This window comes from Paramisgurnus dabryanus, chromosome 2 (assembly GCF_030506205.2).
Source record: "Paramisgurnus dabryanus chromosome 2, PD_genome_1.1, whole genome shotgun sequence".
In the NCBI taxonomy this organism is placed as follows: Eukaryota; Metazoa; Chordata; class Actinopteri; order Cypriniformes; family Cobitidae; genus Paramisgurnus; species Paramisgurnus dabryanus.
In genome coordinates this window covers 14593223-14609427 of record NC_133338.1, presented here as the reverse complement: position 1 = coordinate 14609427, position 16205 = coordinate 14593223, and the positions used below count along the sequence as shown (strand labels likewise).

Sequence of the window (16205 nt, the reverse complement as noted above, 5' to 3'; positions counted from 1 at the left end):
AATTTGCTAATAGTTGTTTTGTTTGTGTAAACTAACATTAGAATCCGTGTGGTTTTTGCCTTGTTGTGATATAAGAGTGCTGTGATTGTTGCCTATTTCAACAAACATGTTGATAGATTTTTGGTGGAGTCGGCTATTGGTGTTAGTTGTCGCAAACACACAACGGGTTTGGAAAACTACCTGAATCAGTGTTTTGCTCAAACTGCGCAACGAGGTTTCTTTTCGTGTTGTCGTCTTGATCTAGCTGCAAGCATACTACACAACACACCGCTGACAAGCTGCACACACTACAAAACACTCGATAAAGAGGCGTTCCTGACCATCAGCGAAAATACATTTTCTCACATAAATTCTGGCGAGAAATTTCAACTATCAGGCCATTGCTCCATGAATGGATGATCAACGTGCCCTTCAATTGGTAGACCTTTCTCTGTTAATACCATCTGCACTGGGATTGGCTGGATGACTTACGAGTTGTCATTGTGTCGCTCACATTACGAGATCTCTTGGGGATAATATCAAACAGGTTTGAAAGTATTTGTGGGTCTGTGACAGCTCGAGACAGGTTCGAATCACGTTGCTGGCATACTTATACATAACGACCTTCGGCAGCCGTAACGAGGTCCGATTTGGTCGCGATACGAGGGTTTTGTGGCGGACCTTGGAAATCTGTCCGCGATAGCAAAATCCTGCCAAAATCCAACCTGCAACCAGTGGCAACCTGCAGGCCGTGAGACTCGAACCGGCAACTCACGGGATACAAGCCAGACTCTCTAACGAGTAGTCGACGACTGCCCATGCCAATGCTGTATCCCTAAATACTACAAATAACGCATTGTTTTTAACAGATTTGCACACATCCATTCATTAACTACAATCCATAATGAAGGTTTTATAGTTTTGTGTTTCTGAGCCTTTTGTCCCTCTCAGAATCATAAGGCCACAACTTACCATCATTCAGGTTCATCGTCTGTCAGAAGTTGTGTTCGGTAAGCGCGGTGAGATGTCAAGAGTATGCTTTCAGGGATCATTTCTATAGTTTCTAAACTGGGAAATGTGTTTTGAAAGAGTTGAGTCTCTGGAACCACGATGAAGAGTGTTGATGTGCTTCTCTGAGCATGAATCAAGGAATGGTTGCTGATCATTATCACAGATCATTGCTATTGATGAGTGTTCTTTAATCCTAATAAGTTTAAAGAAGAGAAGTGCATGATCAGAGTGGGTTCATTATTTGAGGTTGAAAGAAAGAATGTGCCAATAGTTGTTTTGTTTGTGTAAACTAACATAAACTAACATGAGTGCTGTGGTTGTTGCCTATTTCAACAAACATGTTGATAGATTTTTGGTGGAGTCGGCTATTGGTGTTAGTTGTCGCAAACACACAACGGGTTTGGAAAACTACCTGAATCAGTGTTTTGCTCAAACTGCGCAACGAGGTTTCTTTTCGTGTTGTCGTCTTGATCTAGCTGCAAGCATACTACACAACACACCGCTGACAAGCTGCACACACTACAAAACACTCGATAAAGAGGCGTTCCTGACCATCAGCGAAAATACATTTTCTCACATAAATTCTGGCAAGAAATTTCAACTATCAGGCCATTGCTTCATGAATGGATGATCAACGTGCCCTTCAATTGGTGGACCTTTCTCTGTTAATACCATCTGCACTGGGATTGGCTGGATGACTTGCGAGTTGTCATTGTGTCGCTCACATTACGAGATCTCTTGGGGATAATATCAAACAGGTTTGAAAGTATTTGTGGGTCTGTGACAGCTCGAGACAGGTTCGAATCACGTTGCTGGCATACTTATACATAACGACCTTCGGCAGCCGTAACGAGGTCCGATTTGGTCGCGATACGAGGGTTTTGTGGCAGACCTTGGAAATTTGTCCGCGATAGCAAAATCCCGCCAAAATCCAACCTGCAACCAGTTGCAACCTGCAGGCCAGGAGACTCAAACCAGCAACTCTCGGGATATAAGCCAGACTCTCTATCGAGTAGTCGACGACTGCCCATGCCAATGTTGTATCCCTAAATACTTCAAATAACGCATTGTTTTTAACAGATTTGCACACATCTATTCATTAACTACAATCCATAATGAAGGTTTTATAGTTTTGTGTTTCTGAGCCTTTTGTCCCTCTCAGAATCATTAGGCCACAACTTACCATCATTCAGGTTCATCGTCTGTCAGAAGTTGTGTTCGGTAAGCGCGGTGAGATGTCAAGACTATGCTTTCAGGGATCATTTCTATAGTCTCTAAACTAGGAATTGTGTTTCGAAAGAGTTGAATCTCTAGAACCACGATGAAGAGTGTTGATGTGCTTCTCTGAGCATGAATCAAGCAATGGTTGCTGATCATTATCACAGATCATTGCTATTGATGAATGTTCTTTAATCCTAATAAGTTTAAAGAAGAGAAGTGCATGATCAGAGTGGGTTCATTATTTGAGGTTGAAAGAAAGAATTTGCTAATAGTTGTTTTGTTTGTGTAAACTAACATTAGAATCCGTGTGGTTTTTGCCTTGTTGTGATATAAGAGTGCTGTGATTGTTGCCTATTTCAACAAACATGTTGATAGATTTTTGGTGGAGTCGGCTATTGGTGTTAGTTGTCGCAAACACACAACGGGTTTGGAAAACTACCTGAATCAGTGTTTTGCTCAAACTGCGCAACGAGGTTTCTTTTCGTGTTGTCGTCTTGATCTAGCTGCAAGCATACTACACAACACACCGCTGACAAGCTGCACACACTACAAAACACTCGATAAAGAGGCGTTCCTGACCATCAGCGAAAATACATTTTCTCACATAAATTCTGGCGAGAAATTTCAACTATCAGGCCATTGCTCCATGAATGGATGATCAACGTGCCCTTCAATTGGTAGACCTTTCTCTGTTAATACCATCTGCACTGGGATTGGCTGGATGACTTACGAGTTGTCATTGTGTCGCTCACATTACGAGATCTCTTGGGGATAATATCAAACAGGTTTGAAAGTATTTGTGGGTCTGTGACAGCTCGAGACAGGTTCGAATCACGTTGCTGGCATACTTATACATAACGATCTTCGGCAGCCGTAACAAGGTCCGATTTGGTCGCGATACGAAGGTTTTGTGGCAGACCTTGGAAATCTGTCTGCGGTAGCAAAATCCCGCCATAATCCAACAAGTCGCAACATGCAGGCCATGAGACTCGAACCGGCAACTCTCGGGATACAAGCCCGACTCTCTAGACCTTAGTAGACCTTTCTCTGTTAATACCATCTGCACTGGGATTGGCTGGATGACTTACGAGTTGTCATTGTGTCGCTCACATTACGAGATCTCTTGGGGATAATATCAAACAGGTTTGAAAGTATTTGTGGGTCTGTGACAGCTCGAGACAGGTTCGAATCACGTTGCTGGCATACTTATACATAACGACCTTCGGCAGCCGTAACGAGGTCCGATTTGGTCGCGATACGAGGGTTTTGTGGCGGACCTTGGAAATCTGTCCGCGATAGCAAAATCCTGCCAAATTCCAACCTGCAACCAGTGGCAACCTGCAGGCCGTGAGACTCGAACCGGCAACTCACGGGATACAAGCCAGACTCTCTAACGAGTAGTCTACGACTGCCCATGCCAATGCTGTATCCCTAAATACTACAAATAACGCATTGTTTTTAACAGATTTGCACACATCCATTCATTAACTACAATCCATAATGAAGGTTTTATAGTTTTGTGTTTCTGAGCCTTTTGTCCCTCTCAGAATCATAAGGCCACAACTTACCATCATTCAGGTTCATCGTCTGTCAGAAGTTGTGTTCGGTAAGCGCGGTGAGATGTCAAGACTATGCTTTCAGGGATCATTTCTATAGTTTCTAAACTGGGAAATGTGTTTTGAAAGAGTTGAGTCTCTGGAACCACGATGAAGAGTGTTGATGTGCTTCTCTGAGCATGAATCAAGGAATGGTTGCTGATCATTATCACAGATCATTGCTATTGATGAGTGTTCTTTAATCCTAATAAGTTTAAAGAAGAGAAGTGCATGATCAGAGTGGGTTCATTATTTGAGGTTGAAAGAAAGAATGTGCCAATAGTTGTTTTGTTTGTGTAAACTAACATGAACTAACATGAGTGCTGTGGTTGTTGCCTATTTCAACAAACATGTCGATAGATTTTTGGTGGAGTCGGCTATTGGTGTTAGTTGTCGCAAACACACAACGGGTTTGGAAAACTACCTGAATCAGTGTTTTGCTCAAACTGCGCAACGAGGTTTCTTTTCGTGTTGTCGTCTTGATCTAGCTGCCAACATACTACACAACACACCGCTGATAAGCTGCACACACTACAAAACACTCGATAAAGAGGCGTTCCTGACCATCAGCGAAAATACATTTTCTCACATAAATTCTGGCAAGAAATTTCAACTATCAGGCCATTGCTTCATGAATGGATGATCAACGTGCCCTTCAATTGGTGGACCTTTCTCTGTTAATACCATCTGCACTGGGATTGGCTGGATGACTTGCGAGTTGTCATTGTGTCGCTCACATTACGAGATCTCTTGGGGATAATATCAAACAGGTTTGAAAGTATTTGTGGGTCTGTGACAGCTCGAGACAGGTTCGAATCACGTTGCTGGCATACTTATACATAACGACCTTCGGCAGCCGTAACGAGGTCCGATTTGGTTGCGATACGAGGGTTTTGTGGCAGACCTTGGAAATTTGTCCGCGATAGCAAAATCCCGCCAAAATCCAACCTGCAACCAGTCGCAACCTGCAGGCCGTGAGACTCAAACCAGCAACTCTCGGGATATAAGCCAGACTTTCTATCGAGTAGTCGACGACTGCCCATGCCAATGTTGTATCCCTAAATACTTCAAATAACGCATTGTTTTTAACAGATTTGCACACATCTATTCATTAACTACAATCCATAATGAAGGTTTTATAGTTTTGTGTTTCTGAGCCTTTTGTCCCTCTCAGAATCATAAGGCCACAACTTACCATCATTCAGGTTCATCGTCTGTCAGAAGTTGTGTTCGGTAAGCGCGGTGAGATGTCAAGACTATGCTTTCAGGGATCATTTCTATAGTCTCTAAACTAGGAATTGTGTTTCGAAAGAGTTGAATCTCTAGAACCACGATGAAGAGTGTTGATGTGCTTCTCTGAGCATGAATCAAGCAATGGTTGCTGATCATTATCACAGGTCATTGCTATTGATGAATGTTCTTTAATCCTAATAAGTTTGAAGAAGAGAAGTGCATGATCAGAGTGGGTTCATTATTTGAGGTTGAAAGAAAGAATTTGCTAATAGTTGTTTTGTTTGTGTAAACTAACATTAAAATCCGTGTGGTTTTTGCCTTGTTGTGATATAAGAGTGCTGTGATTGTTGCCTATTTCAACAAACATGTTGATAGATTTTTGGTGGAGTCGGCTATTGGTGTTAGTTGTCGCAAACACACAACCGGTTTGGAAAACTACCTGTATCAGTGTTTTGCTCAAACTGCGCAACGAGGTTTCTTTTCGTGTTGTCGTCTTGATCTAGCTGCCAACATACTACACAACACACCGCTGACAAGCTGCACACACTACAAAACACTCGATAAAGAGGCGTTCCTGACCATCAGCGAAAATACATTTTCTCACATAAATTCTGGCAAGAAATTTCAACTATCAGGCCATTGCTTCATGAATGGATGATCAACGTGCCCTTCAATTGGTGGACCTTTCTCTGTTAATACCATCTGCACTGGGATTGGCTGGATGACTTGCGAGTTGTCATTGTGTCGCTCACATTACGAGATCTCTTGGGGATAATATCAAACAGGTTTGAAAGTATTTGTGGGTCTGTGACAGCTCGAGACAGGTTCGAATCACGTTGCTGGCATACTTATACATAACGACCTTCGGCAGCCGTAACGAGGTCCGATTTGGTTGCGATACGAGGGTTTTGTGGCAGACCTTGGAAATTTGTCCGCGATAGCAAAATCCCGCCAAAATCCAACCTGCAACCAGTCGCAACCTGCAGGCCGTGAGACTCAAACCAGCAACTCTCGGGATATAAGCCAGACTTTCTATCGAGTAGTCGACGACTGCCCATGCCAATGTTGTATCCCTAAATACTTCAAATAACGCATTGTTTTTAACAGATTTGCACACATCCATTCATTAACTACAATCCATAATGAAGGTTTTATAGTTTTGTGTTTCTGAGCCTTTTGTCCCTCTCAGAATCATAAGGCCACAACTTACCATCATTCAGGTTCATCGTCTGTCAGAAGTTGTGTTCGGTAAGCGCGGTGAGATGTCAAGACTATGCTTTCAGGGATCATTTCTATAGTTTCTAAACTGGGAAATGTGTTTTGAAAGAGTTGAGTCTCTGGAACCACGATGAAGAGTGTTGATGTGCTTCTCTGAGCATGAATCAAGCAATGGTTGCTGATCATTATCACAGATCATTGCTATTGATGAATGTTCTTTAATCCTAATAAGTTTGAAGAAGAGAAGTGCATGATCAGAGTGGGTTCATTATTTGAGGTTGAAAGAAAGAATGTGCCAGTAGTTGTTTTGTTTGTGTAAACTAACATTAAAATCCGTGTGGTTTTTGCCTTGTTGTGATATGAGAGTGCTGTGGTTGTTGCCTATTTCAACAAACATGTTGATAGATTTTTGGTGGAGTCGGCTATTGGTGTTAGTTGTCGCAAACACACAACGGTTTTGGAAAACTACCTGAATCAGTGTTTTGCTCAAACTGCGCAACGAAGTTTCTTTTCGTGTTGTCGTCTTGATCTAGCTGCAAGCATACTACACAACACACCGCTGACAAGCTGCACACACTACAAAACACTCGATAAAGAGGCGTTCCTGACCATCAGCGAAAATAAATTTTCTCACATAAATTCTGGCAAGAAATTTCAACTATCAGGCCATTGCTTCATGAATGGATGATCAACGTGCCCTTCAATTGGTGGACCTTTCTCTGTTAATACCATCTGCACTGGGATTGGCTGGATGACTTGCGAGTTGTCATTGTGTCGCTCACATTACGAGATCTCTTGGGGAAAATATCAAACCGGTTTGAAAGTATTTGTGGGTCTGTGACAGCTCGAGACAGGTTCGAATCACGTTGCTGGCATACTTATACATAACGACCTTCGGCAGCCGTAACGAGGTCCGATTTGGTCGCGATACGAGGGTTTTGTGGCAGACCTTGGAAATTTGTCCGCGATAGCAAAATCCCGCCAAAATCCAACCTGCAACCAGTCGCAACCTGCAGGCCGTGAGACTCAAACCAGCAACTCTCGGGATATAAGCCAGACTCTCTATCGAGTAGTCGACGACTGCCCATGCCAATGTTGTATCCCTAAATACTTCAAATAACGCATTGTTTTTAACAGATTTGCACACATCTATTCATTAACTACAATCCATAATGAAGGTTTTATAGTTTTGTGTTTCTGAGCCTTTTGTCCCTCTCAGAATCATAAGGCCACAACTTACCATCATTCAGGTTCATCGTCTGTCAGAAGTTGTGTTCGGTAAGCGCGGTGAGATGTCAAGACTATGCTTTCAGGGATCATTTCTATAGTCTCTAAACTAGGAATTGTGTTTCGAAAGAGTTGAATCTCTAGAACCACGATGAAGAGTGTTGATGTGCTTCTCTGAGCATGAATCAAGCAATGGTTGCTGATCATTATCACAGGTCATTGCTATTGATGAATGTTCTTTAATCCTAATAAGTTTAAAGAAGAGAAGTGCATGATCAGAGTGGGTTTATTATTTGAGGTTGAAAGAAAGAATTTGCTAATAGTTGTTTTGTTTGTGTAAACTAACATTAAAATCCGTGTGGTTTTTGCCTTGTTGTGATATAAGAGTGCTGTGATTGTTGCCTATTTCAACAAACATGTTGATAGATTTTTGGTGGAGTCGGCTATTGGTGTTAGTTGTCGCAAACACACAACCGGTTTGGAAAACTACCTGTATCAGTGTTTTGCTCAAACTGCGCAACGAGGTTTCTTTTCGTGTTGTCGTCTTGATCTAGCTGCCAACATACTACACAACACACCGCTGACAAGCTGCACACACTACAAAACACTCGATAAAGAGGCGTTCCTGACCATCAGCGAAAATACATTTTCTCACATAAATTCTGGCAAGAAATTTCAACTATCAGGCCATTGCTTCATGAATGGATGATCAACGTGCCCTTCAATTGGTGGACCTTTCTCTGTTAATACCATCTGCACTGGGATTGGCTGGATGACTTGCGAGTTGTCATTGTGTCGCTCACATTACGAGATCTCTTGGGGATAATATCAAACAGGTTTGAAAGTATTTGTGGGTCTGTGACAGCTCGAGACAGGTTCGAATCACGTTGCTGGCATACTTATACATAACGACCTTCGGCAGCCGTAACGAGGTCCGATTTGGTTGCGATACGAGGGTTTTGTGGCAGACCTTGGAAATTTGTCCGCGATAGCAAAATCCCGCCAAAATCCAACCTGCAACCAGTCGCAACCTGCAGGCCGTGAGACTCAAACCAGCAACTCTCGGGATATAAGCCAGACTCTCTATCGAGTAGTCGACGACTGCCCATGCCAATGTTGTATCCCTAAATACTTCAAATAACGCATTGTTTTTAACAGATTTGCACACATCCATTCATTAACTACAATCCATAATGAAGGTTTTATAGTTTTGTGTTTCTGAGCCTTTTGTCCCTCTCAGAATCATAAGGCCACAACTTACCATCATTCAGGTTCATCGTCTGTCAGAAGTTGTGTTCGGTAAGCGCGGTGAGATGTCAAGACTATGCTTTCAGGGATCATTTCTATAGTCTCTAAACTAGGAATTGTGTTTCGAAAGAGTTGAATCTTTAGAACCACGATGAAGAGTGTTGATGTGCTTCTCTGAGCATGAATCAAGCAATGGTTGCTGATCGCTATCACAGATCATTGCTATTGATGAATGTTCTTTAATCCTAATAAGTTTAAAGAAGAGAAGTGCATGATCAGAGTGGGTTCATTATTTGAGGTTGAAAGAAAGAATTTGCTAATAGTTGTTTTGTTTGTGTAAACTAACATTAAAATCCGTGTGGTTTTTGCCTTGTTGTGATATGAGAGTGCTGTGATTGTTGCCTATTTCAACAAACATGTTGATAGATTTTTGGTGGAGTCGGCTATTGGTGTTAGTTGTCGCAAACACACAACGGGTTTGGAAAACTACCTGAATCAGTGTTTTGCTCAAACTGCGCAACAAGGTTTCTTTTCGTGTTGTCGTCTTGATCTAGCTGCAAGCATACTACACAACACACCGCTGACAAGCTGCACACACTACAAAACACTCGATAAAGAGGCGTTCCTGACCATCAGCGAAAATACATTTTCTCACATAAATTCTGGCGAGAAATTTCAACTATCAGGCCATTGCTTCATAAATGGATGATCAACGTGCCCTTCAATTGGTGGACCTTTCTCTGTTAATACCATCTGCACTGGGATTGGCTGGATGACTTACGAGTTGTCATTGTGTCGCTCACATTACGAGATCTCTTGGGGATAATATCAAACAGGTTTGAAAGTATTTGTGGGTCTGTGACAGCTCGAGACAGGTTCGAATCACGTTGCTGGCATACTTATACATAACGACCTTCGGCAGCCGTAACGAGGTCCGATTTGGTCGCGATACAAGGGTTTTGTGGCAGACCTTGGAAATTTGTCCGCGATAGCAAAATCCCGCCAAAATCCAACCTGCAACCAGTCGCAACCTGCAGGCCGTGAGACTCAAACCAGCAACTCTCGGGATATAAGCCAGACTCTCTATCGAGTAGTCGACGACTGCCCATGCCAATGTTGTATCCCTAAATACTTCAAATAACGCATTGTTTTTAACAGATTTGCACACATCCATTCATTAACTACAATCCATAATGAAGGTTTTATAGTTTTGTGTTTCTGAGCCTTTTGTCCCTCTCAGAATCATAAGGCCACAACTTACCATCATTCAGGTTCATCGTCTGTCAGAAGTTGTGTTCGGTAAGCGCGGTGAGATGTCAAGACTATGCTTTCAGGGATCATTTCTATAGTTTCTAAACTGGGAAATGTGTTTTGAAAGAGTTGAGTCTCTGGAACCACGATGAAGAGTGTTGATGTGCTTCTCTGAGCATGAATCAAGCAATGGTTGCTGATCATTATCACAGACCATTGCTATTGATGAATGTTCTTTAATCCTAATAAGTTTGAAGAAGAGAAGTGCATGATCAGAGTGGGTTCATTATTTGAGGTTGAAAGAAAGAATGTGCCAGTAGTTGTTTTGTTTGTGTAAACTAACATTAAAATCCGTGTGGTTTTTGCCTTGTTGTGATATGAGAGTGCTGTGGTTGTTGCCTATTTCAACAAACATGTTGATAGATTTTTGCTGGAGTCGGCTATTGGTGTTAGTTGTCGCAAACACACAACGGTTTTGGAAAACTACCTGAATCAGTGTTTTGCTCAAACTGCGCAACGAAGTTTCTTTTCGTGTTGTCGTCTTGATCTAGCTGCAAGCATACTACACAACACACCGCTGACAAGCTGCACACACTACAAAACACTCGATAAAGAGGCGTTCCTGACCATCAGCGAAAATACATTTTCTCACATAAATTCTGGCGAGAAATTTCAACTATCAGGCCATTGCTCCATGAATGGATGATCAACGTGCCCTTCAATTGGTAGACCTTTCTCTGTTAATACCATCTGCACTGGGATTGGCTGGATGACTTACGAGTTGTCATTGTGTCGCTCACATTACGAGATCTCTTGGGGATAATATCAAACAGGTTTGAAAGCATTTGTGGGTCTGTGACAGCTCGAGACAGGTTCGAATCACGTTGCTGGCATACTTATACATAACGATCTTCGGCAGCCGTAACAAGGTCCGATTTGGTCGCGATACGAAGGTTTTGTGACAGACCTTGGAAATCTGTCTGCGGTAGCAAAATCCCGCCATAATCCAACAAGTCGCAACATGCAGGCCATGAGACTCGAACCGGCAACTCTCGGGATACAAGCCCGACTCTCTAGACCTTAGTAGACCTTTCTCTGTTAATACCATCTGCACTGGGATTGGCTGGATGACTTACGAGTTGTCATTGTGTCGCTCACATTACGAGATCTCTTGGGGATAATATCAAACAGGTTTGAAAGTAATTGTGGGTCTGTGACAGCTCGAGACAGGTTCGAATCACGTTGCTGGCATACTTATACATAACGACCTTCGGCAGCCGTAACGAGGTCGATTTGGTCGCGATACGAGGGTTTTGTGGCAGACCTTGGAAATCTGTCCGCGATAGCAAAATCCTGCCAAAATCCAACCTGCAACCAGTGGCAACCTGCAGGCCGTGAGACTCGAACCGGCAACTCACGGGATACAAGCCAGACTCTCTAACGAGTAGTCGACGACTGCCCATGCCAATGCTGTATCCCTAAATACTACAAATAACGCATTGTTTTTAACAGATTTGCACACATCCATTCATTAACTACAATCCATAATGAAGGTTTTATAGTTTTGTGTTTCTGAGCCTTTTGTCCCTCTCAGAATCATAAGGCCACAACTTACCATCATTCAGGTTCATCGTCTGTCAGAAGTTGTGTTCGGTAAGCGCGGTGAGATGTCAAGACTATGCTTTCAGGAATCATTTCTATAGTTTCTAAACTGGGAAATGTGTTTTGAAAGAGTTGAGTCTCTGGAACCACGATGAAGAGTGTTGATGTGCTTCTCTGAGCATGAATCAAGGAATGGTTGCTGATCATTATCACAGATCATTGCTATTGATGAATGTTCTTTAATCCTAATAAGTTTAAAGAAGAGAAGTGCATGATCAGAGTGGGTTCATTATTTGAGGTTGAAAGAAAGAATGTGCCAATAGTTGTTTTGTTTGTGTAAACTAACATAAACTAACATGAGTGCTGTGGTTGTTGCCTATTTCAACAAACATGTTGATAGATTTTTGGTGGAGTCGGCTATTGGTGTTAGTTGTCGCAAACACACAACGGGTTTGGAAAACTACCTGAATCAGTGTTTTGCTCAAACTGCGCAACGAGGTTTCTTTTCGTGTTGTCGTCTTGATCTAGCTGCAAGCATACTACACAACACACCGCTGACAAGCTGCACACACTACAAAACACTCGATAAAGAGGCGTTCCTGACCATCAGCGAAAATACATTTTCTCACATAAATTCTGGCGAGAAATTTCAACTATCAGGCCATTGCTTCATAAATGGATGATCAACGTGCCCTTCAATTGGTGGACCTTTCTCTGTTAATACCATCTGCACTGGGATTGGCTGGATGACTTACGAGTTGTCATTGTGTCGCTCACATTACGAGATCTCTTGGGGATAATATCAAACAGGTTTGAAAGTATTTGTGGGTCTGTGACAGCTCGAGACAGGTTCGAATCACGTTGCTGGCATACTTATACATAACGACCTTCGGCAGCCGTAACGAGATCCGATTTGGTCGCGATACGAGGGTTTTGTGGCAGACCTTGGAAATTTGTCCGCGATAGCAAAATCCCGCCAAAATCCAACCTGCAACCAGTCGCAACCTGCAGGCCGTGAGACTCAAACCAGCAACTCTCGGGATATAAGCCAGACTCTCTATCGAGTAGTCGACGACTGCCCATGCCAATGTTGTATCCCTAAATACTTCAAATAACGCATTGTTTTTAACAGATTTGCACACATCCATTCATTAACTACAATCCATAATGAAGGTTTTATAGTTTTGTGTTTCTGAGCCTTTTGTCCCTCTCAGAATCATAAGGCCACAACTTACCATCATTCAGGTTCATCGTCTGTCAGAAGTTGTGTTTGGTAAGCGCGGTGAGATGTCAAGACTATGCTTTCAGGGATCATTTCTATAGTTTCTAAACTGGGAAATGTGTTTTGAAAGAGTTGAGTCTCTGGAACCACGATGAAGAGTGTTGATGTGCTTCTCTGAGCATGAATCAAGCAATGGTTGCTGATCATTATCACAGATCATTGCTATTGATGAATGTTCTTTAATCCTAATAAGTTTAAAGAAGAGAAGTGCATGATCAGAGTGGGTTCATTATTTGAGGTTGAAAGAAAGAATTTGTTAATAGTTGTTTTGTTTGTGTAAACTAACATTAAAATCTGTGTGGTTTTTGCCTTGTTGTGATATGAGAGTGCTGTGATTGTTGCCTATTTCAACAAACATGTTGATAGATTTTTGGTGGAGTCGGCTATTGGTGTTAGTTGTCGCAAACACACAACGGGTTTGGAAAACTACCTGAATCAGTGTTTTGCTCAAACTGCGCAACGAGGTTTCTTTTCGTGTTGTCGTCTTGATCTAGCTGCAAGCATACTACACAACACACCGCTGACAAGCTGCACACACTACAAAACACTCGATAAAGAGGCGTTCCTGACCATCAGCGAAAATACATTTTCTCACATAAATTCTGGCGAGAAATTTCAACTATCAGGCCATTGCTTCAGGAATGGATGATCAACGTGCCCTTCAATTGGTAGACCTTTCTCTGTTAATACCATCTGCACTGGGATTGGCTGGATGACTTACGAGTTGTCATTGTGTCGCTCACATTACGAGATCTCTTGGGGATAATATCAAACAGGTTTGAAAGTACTTGTGGGTCTGTGACAGCTCGAGACAGGTTCGAATCACGTTGCTGGCATACTTATACATAACGACCTTCGGCAGCCGTAACGAGGTCCGATTTGGTCGTGATACGAGGGTTTTGTGGCGGACCATGGAAATCTGTCCGCGATAGTAAAATCCTGCCAAAATCCAACCTGCAACCAGTGGCAACCTGCAGGCCGTGAGACTCGAACCGGCAACTCTCGGGATACAAGCCAGACTCTCTAACGAGTAGTCGACGACTGCCCATGCCAATGCTGTATCCCTAAATACTACAAATAACGCATTGTTTTTAACAGATTTGCACACATCCATTCATTAACTACAATCCATAATGAAGGTTTTATAGTTTTGTGTTTCTGAGCCTTTTGTCCCTCTCAGAATCATAAGGCCACAACTTACCATCATTCAGGTTCATCGTCTGTCAGAAGTTGTGTTCGGTAAGCGCGTTGAGATGTCAAGACTATGCTTTCAGGGATCATTTCTATAGTTTCTAAACTGGGAAATGTGTTTTGAAAGAGTTGAGTCTCTGGAACCATGATGAAGAGTGTTGATGTGCTTCTCTGAGCATGAATCAAGGAATGGTTGCTGATCATTATCACAGATCATTGCTATTGATGAATGTTCTTTAATCCTAATAAGTTTGAAGAAGAGAAGTGCATGATCAGAGTGGGTTCATTATTTGAGGTTGAAAGAAAGAATGTGCCAGTAGTTGTTTTGTTTGTGTAAACTAACATTAAAATCTGTGTGGTTTTTGCCTTGTTGTGATATGAGAGTGCTGTGGTTGTTGCCTATTTCAACAAACATGTTGATAGATTTTTGGTGGAGTCGGCTATTGGTGTTAGTTGTCGCAAACACACAACGGTTTTGGAAAACTACCTGAATCAGTGTTTTGTTCAAACTGCGCAACGAAGTTTCTTTTCGTGTTGTCGTCTTGATCTAGCTGCAAGCATACTACACAACACACCGCTGACAAGCTGCACACACTACAAAACACTCGATAAAGAGGCGTTCCTGACCATCAGCGAAAATACATTTTCTCACATAAATTCTGGCGAGAAATTTCAACTATCAGGCCATTGCTCCATGAATGGATGATCAACGTGCCCTTCAATTGGTAGACCTTTCTCTGTTAATACCATCTGCACTGGGATTGGCTGGATGACTTACGAGTTGTCATTGTGTCGCTCACATTACTAGATCTCTTGGGGATAATATCAAACAGGTTTGAAAGTATTTGTGGGTCTGTGACAGCTCGAGACAGGTTCGAATCACGTTGCTGGCATACTTATACATAACGATCTTCGGCAGCCGTAACAAGGTCCGATTTGGTCGCGATACGATGGTTTTGTGGCAGACCTTGGAAATCTGTCTGCGGTAGCAAAATCCCGCCATAATCCAACAAGTCGCAACATGCAGGCCATGAGACTCGAACCGGCAACTCTCGGGATACAAGCCCGACTCTCTAGACCTTAGTAGACCTTTCTCTGTTAATACCATCTGCACTGGGATTGGCTGGATGACTTACGAGTTGTCATTGTGTCGCTCACATTACGAGATCTCTTGGGGATAATATCAAACAGGTTTGAAAGTAATTGTGGGTCTGTGACAGCTCGAGACAGGTTCGAATCACGTTGCTGGCATACTTATACATAACGACCTTCGGCAGCCGTAACGAGGTCGATTTGGTCGCGATACGAGGGTTTTGTGGCGGACCTTGGAAATCTGTCCGCGATAGCAAAATCCTGCCAAAATCCAACCTGCAACCAGTGGCAACCTGCAGGCCGTGAGACTCGAACCGGCAACTCACGGGATACAAGCCAGACTCTCTAACGAGTAGTCGACGACTGCCCATGCCAATGCTGTATCCCTAAATACTACAAATAACGCATTGTTTTTAACAGATTTGCACACATCCATTCATTAACTACAATCCATAATGAAGGTTTTATAGTTTTGTGTTTCTGAGCCTTTTGTCCCTCTCAGAATCATAAGGCCACAACTTACCATCATTCAGGTTCATCGTCTGTCAGAAGTTGTGTTCGGTAAGCGCGGTGAGATGTCAAGACTATGCTTTCAGGGATCATTTCTATAGTTTCTAAACTGGGAAATGTGTTTTGAAAGAGTTGAGTCTCTGGAACCACGATGAAGAGTGTTGATGTGCTTCTCTGAGCATGAATCAAGGAATGGTTGCTGATCATTGCTATTGATGAATGTTCTTTAATCCTAATAAGTTTAAAGAAGAGAAGTGCATGATCAGAGTGGGTTCATTATTTGAGGTTGAAAGAAAGAATGTGCCAATAGTTGTTTTGTTTGTGTAAACTAACATAAACTAACATGAGTGCTGTGGTTGTTGCCTATTTCAACAAACATGTTGATAGATTTTTGGTGGAGTCGGCTATTGGTGTTAGTTGTCGCAAACACACAACGGGTTTGGAAAACTACCTGAATCAGTGTTTTGCTCAAACTGCGCAATGAGGTTTCTTTTCGTGTTGTCGTCTTGATCTAGCTGCAAGCATACTACACAACACACCGCTGA

The 16205-nt window shown here is 42.5% G+C and overlaps 11 non-coding genes and 1 pseudogene across 11 annotated transcripts; all 12 read left to right on the top strand.

Annotated features, from left to right (window-relative positions):
* Nucleotides 1-1008: 1008 nt before the first annotated feature.
* On the top strand, nucleotides 1009-1223 carry LOC135784796 (small nucleolar RNA U3). The gene has a single exon (XR_010546117.1). It is a non-coding gene; the product is annotated as a small nucleolar RNA U3 (small nucleolar RNA).
* Nucleotides 1224-2230: 1007 nt separating this feature from the next.
* Nucleotides 2231-2445, top strand: LOC135784737 (small nucleolar RNA U3). Its single transcript, XR_010546062.1, has one exon. It is a non-coding gene; the product is annotated as a small nucleolar RNA U3 (small nucleolar RNA).
* A 1391-nt stretch (nucleotides 2446-3836) lies between these two features.
* Nucleotides 3837-4051, top strand: LOC135784776 (small nucleolar RNA U3). The gene has a single exon (XR_010546098.1). It is a non-coding gene; the product is annotated as a small nucleolar RNA U3 (small nucleolar RNA).
* Nucleotides 4052-5058: 1007 nt separating this feature from the next.
* LOC135784758 (small nucleolar RNA U3) lies at nucleotides 5059-5273 on the top strand. The gene has a single exon (XR_010546082.1). It is a non-coding gene; the product is annotated as a small nucleolar RNA U3 (small nucleolar RNA).
* Nucleotides 5274-6306: 1033 nt separating this feature from the next.
* Nucleotides 6307-6521, top strand: LOC135784756 (small nucleolar RNA U3). Its single transcript, XR_010546080.1, has one exon. It is a non-coding gene; the product is annotated as a small nucleolar RNA U3 (small nucleolar RNA).
* Nucleotides 6522-7554: 1033 nt separating this feature from the next.
* Nucleotides 7555-7769, top strand: LOC135784746 (small nucleolar RNA U3). The gene has a single exon (XR_010546071.1). It is a non-coding gene; the product is annotated as a small nucleolar RNA U3 (small nucleolar RNA).
* A 1033-nt stretch (nucleotides 7770-8802) lies between these two features.
* Nucleotides 8803-9017, top strand: LOC135784757 (small nucleolar RNA U3). The gene has a single exon (XR_010546081.1). It is a non-coding gene; the product is annotated as a small nucleolar RNA U3 (small nucleolar RNA).
* A 1033-nt stretch (nucleotides 9018-10050) lies between these two features.
* On the top strand, nucleotides 10051-10265 carry LOC135736864 (small nucleolar RNA U3). Its single transcript, XR_010527971.2, has one exon. It is a non-coding gene; the product is annotated as a small nucleolar RNA U3 (small nucleolar RNA).
* A 1390-nt stretch (nucleotides 10266-11655) lies between these two features.
* On the top strand, nucleotides 11656-11870 carry LOC135736862 (small nucleolar RNA U3). Its single transcript, XR_010527970.2, has one exon. It is a non-coding gene; the product is annotated as a small nucleolar RNA U3 (small nucleolar RNA).
* Nucleotides 11871-12877: 1007 nt separating this feature from the next.
* Nucleotides 12878-13092, top strand: LOC135736869 (small nucleolar RNA U3). Its single transcript, XR_010527976.2, has one exon. It is a non-coding gene; the product is annotated as a small nucleolar RNA U3 (small nucleolar RNA).
* Nucleotides 13093-14125: 1033 nt separating this feature from the next.
* On the top strand, nucleotides 14126-14340 carry LOC135736854 (small nucleolar RNA U3). The gene has a single exon (XR_010527962.2). It is a non-coding gene; the product is annotated as a small nucleolar RNA U3 (small nucleolar RNA).
* A 1390-nt stretch (nucleotides 14341-15730) lies between these two features.
* LOC135784799 (small nucleolar RNA U3) lies at nucleotides 15731-15932 on the top strand (annotated as a pseudogene).
* The last annotated feature ends 273 nt before the right edge of the window (nucleotides 15933-16205 follow it).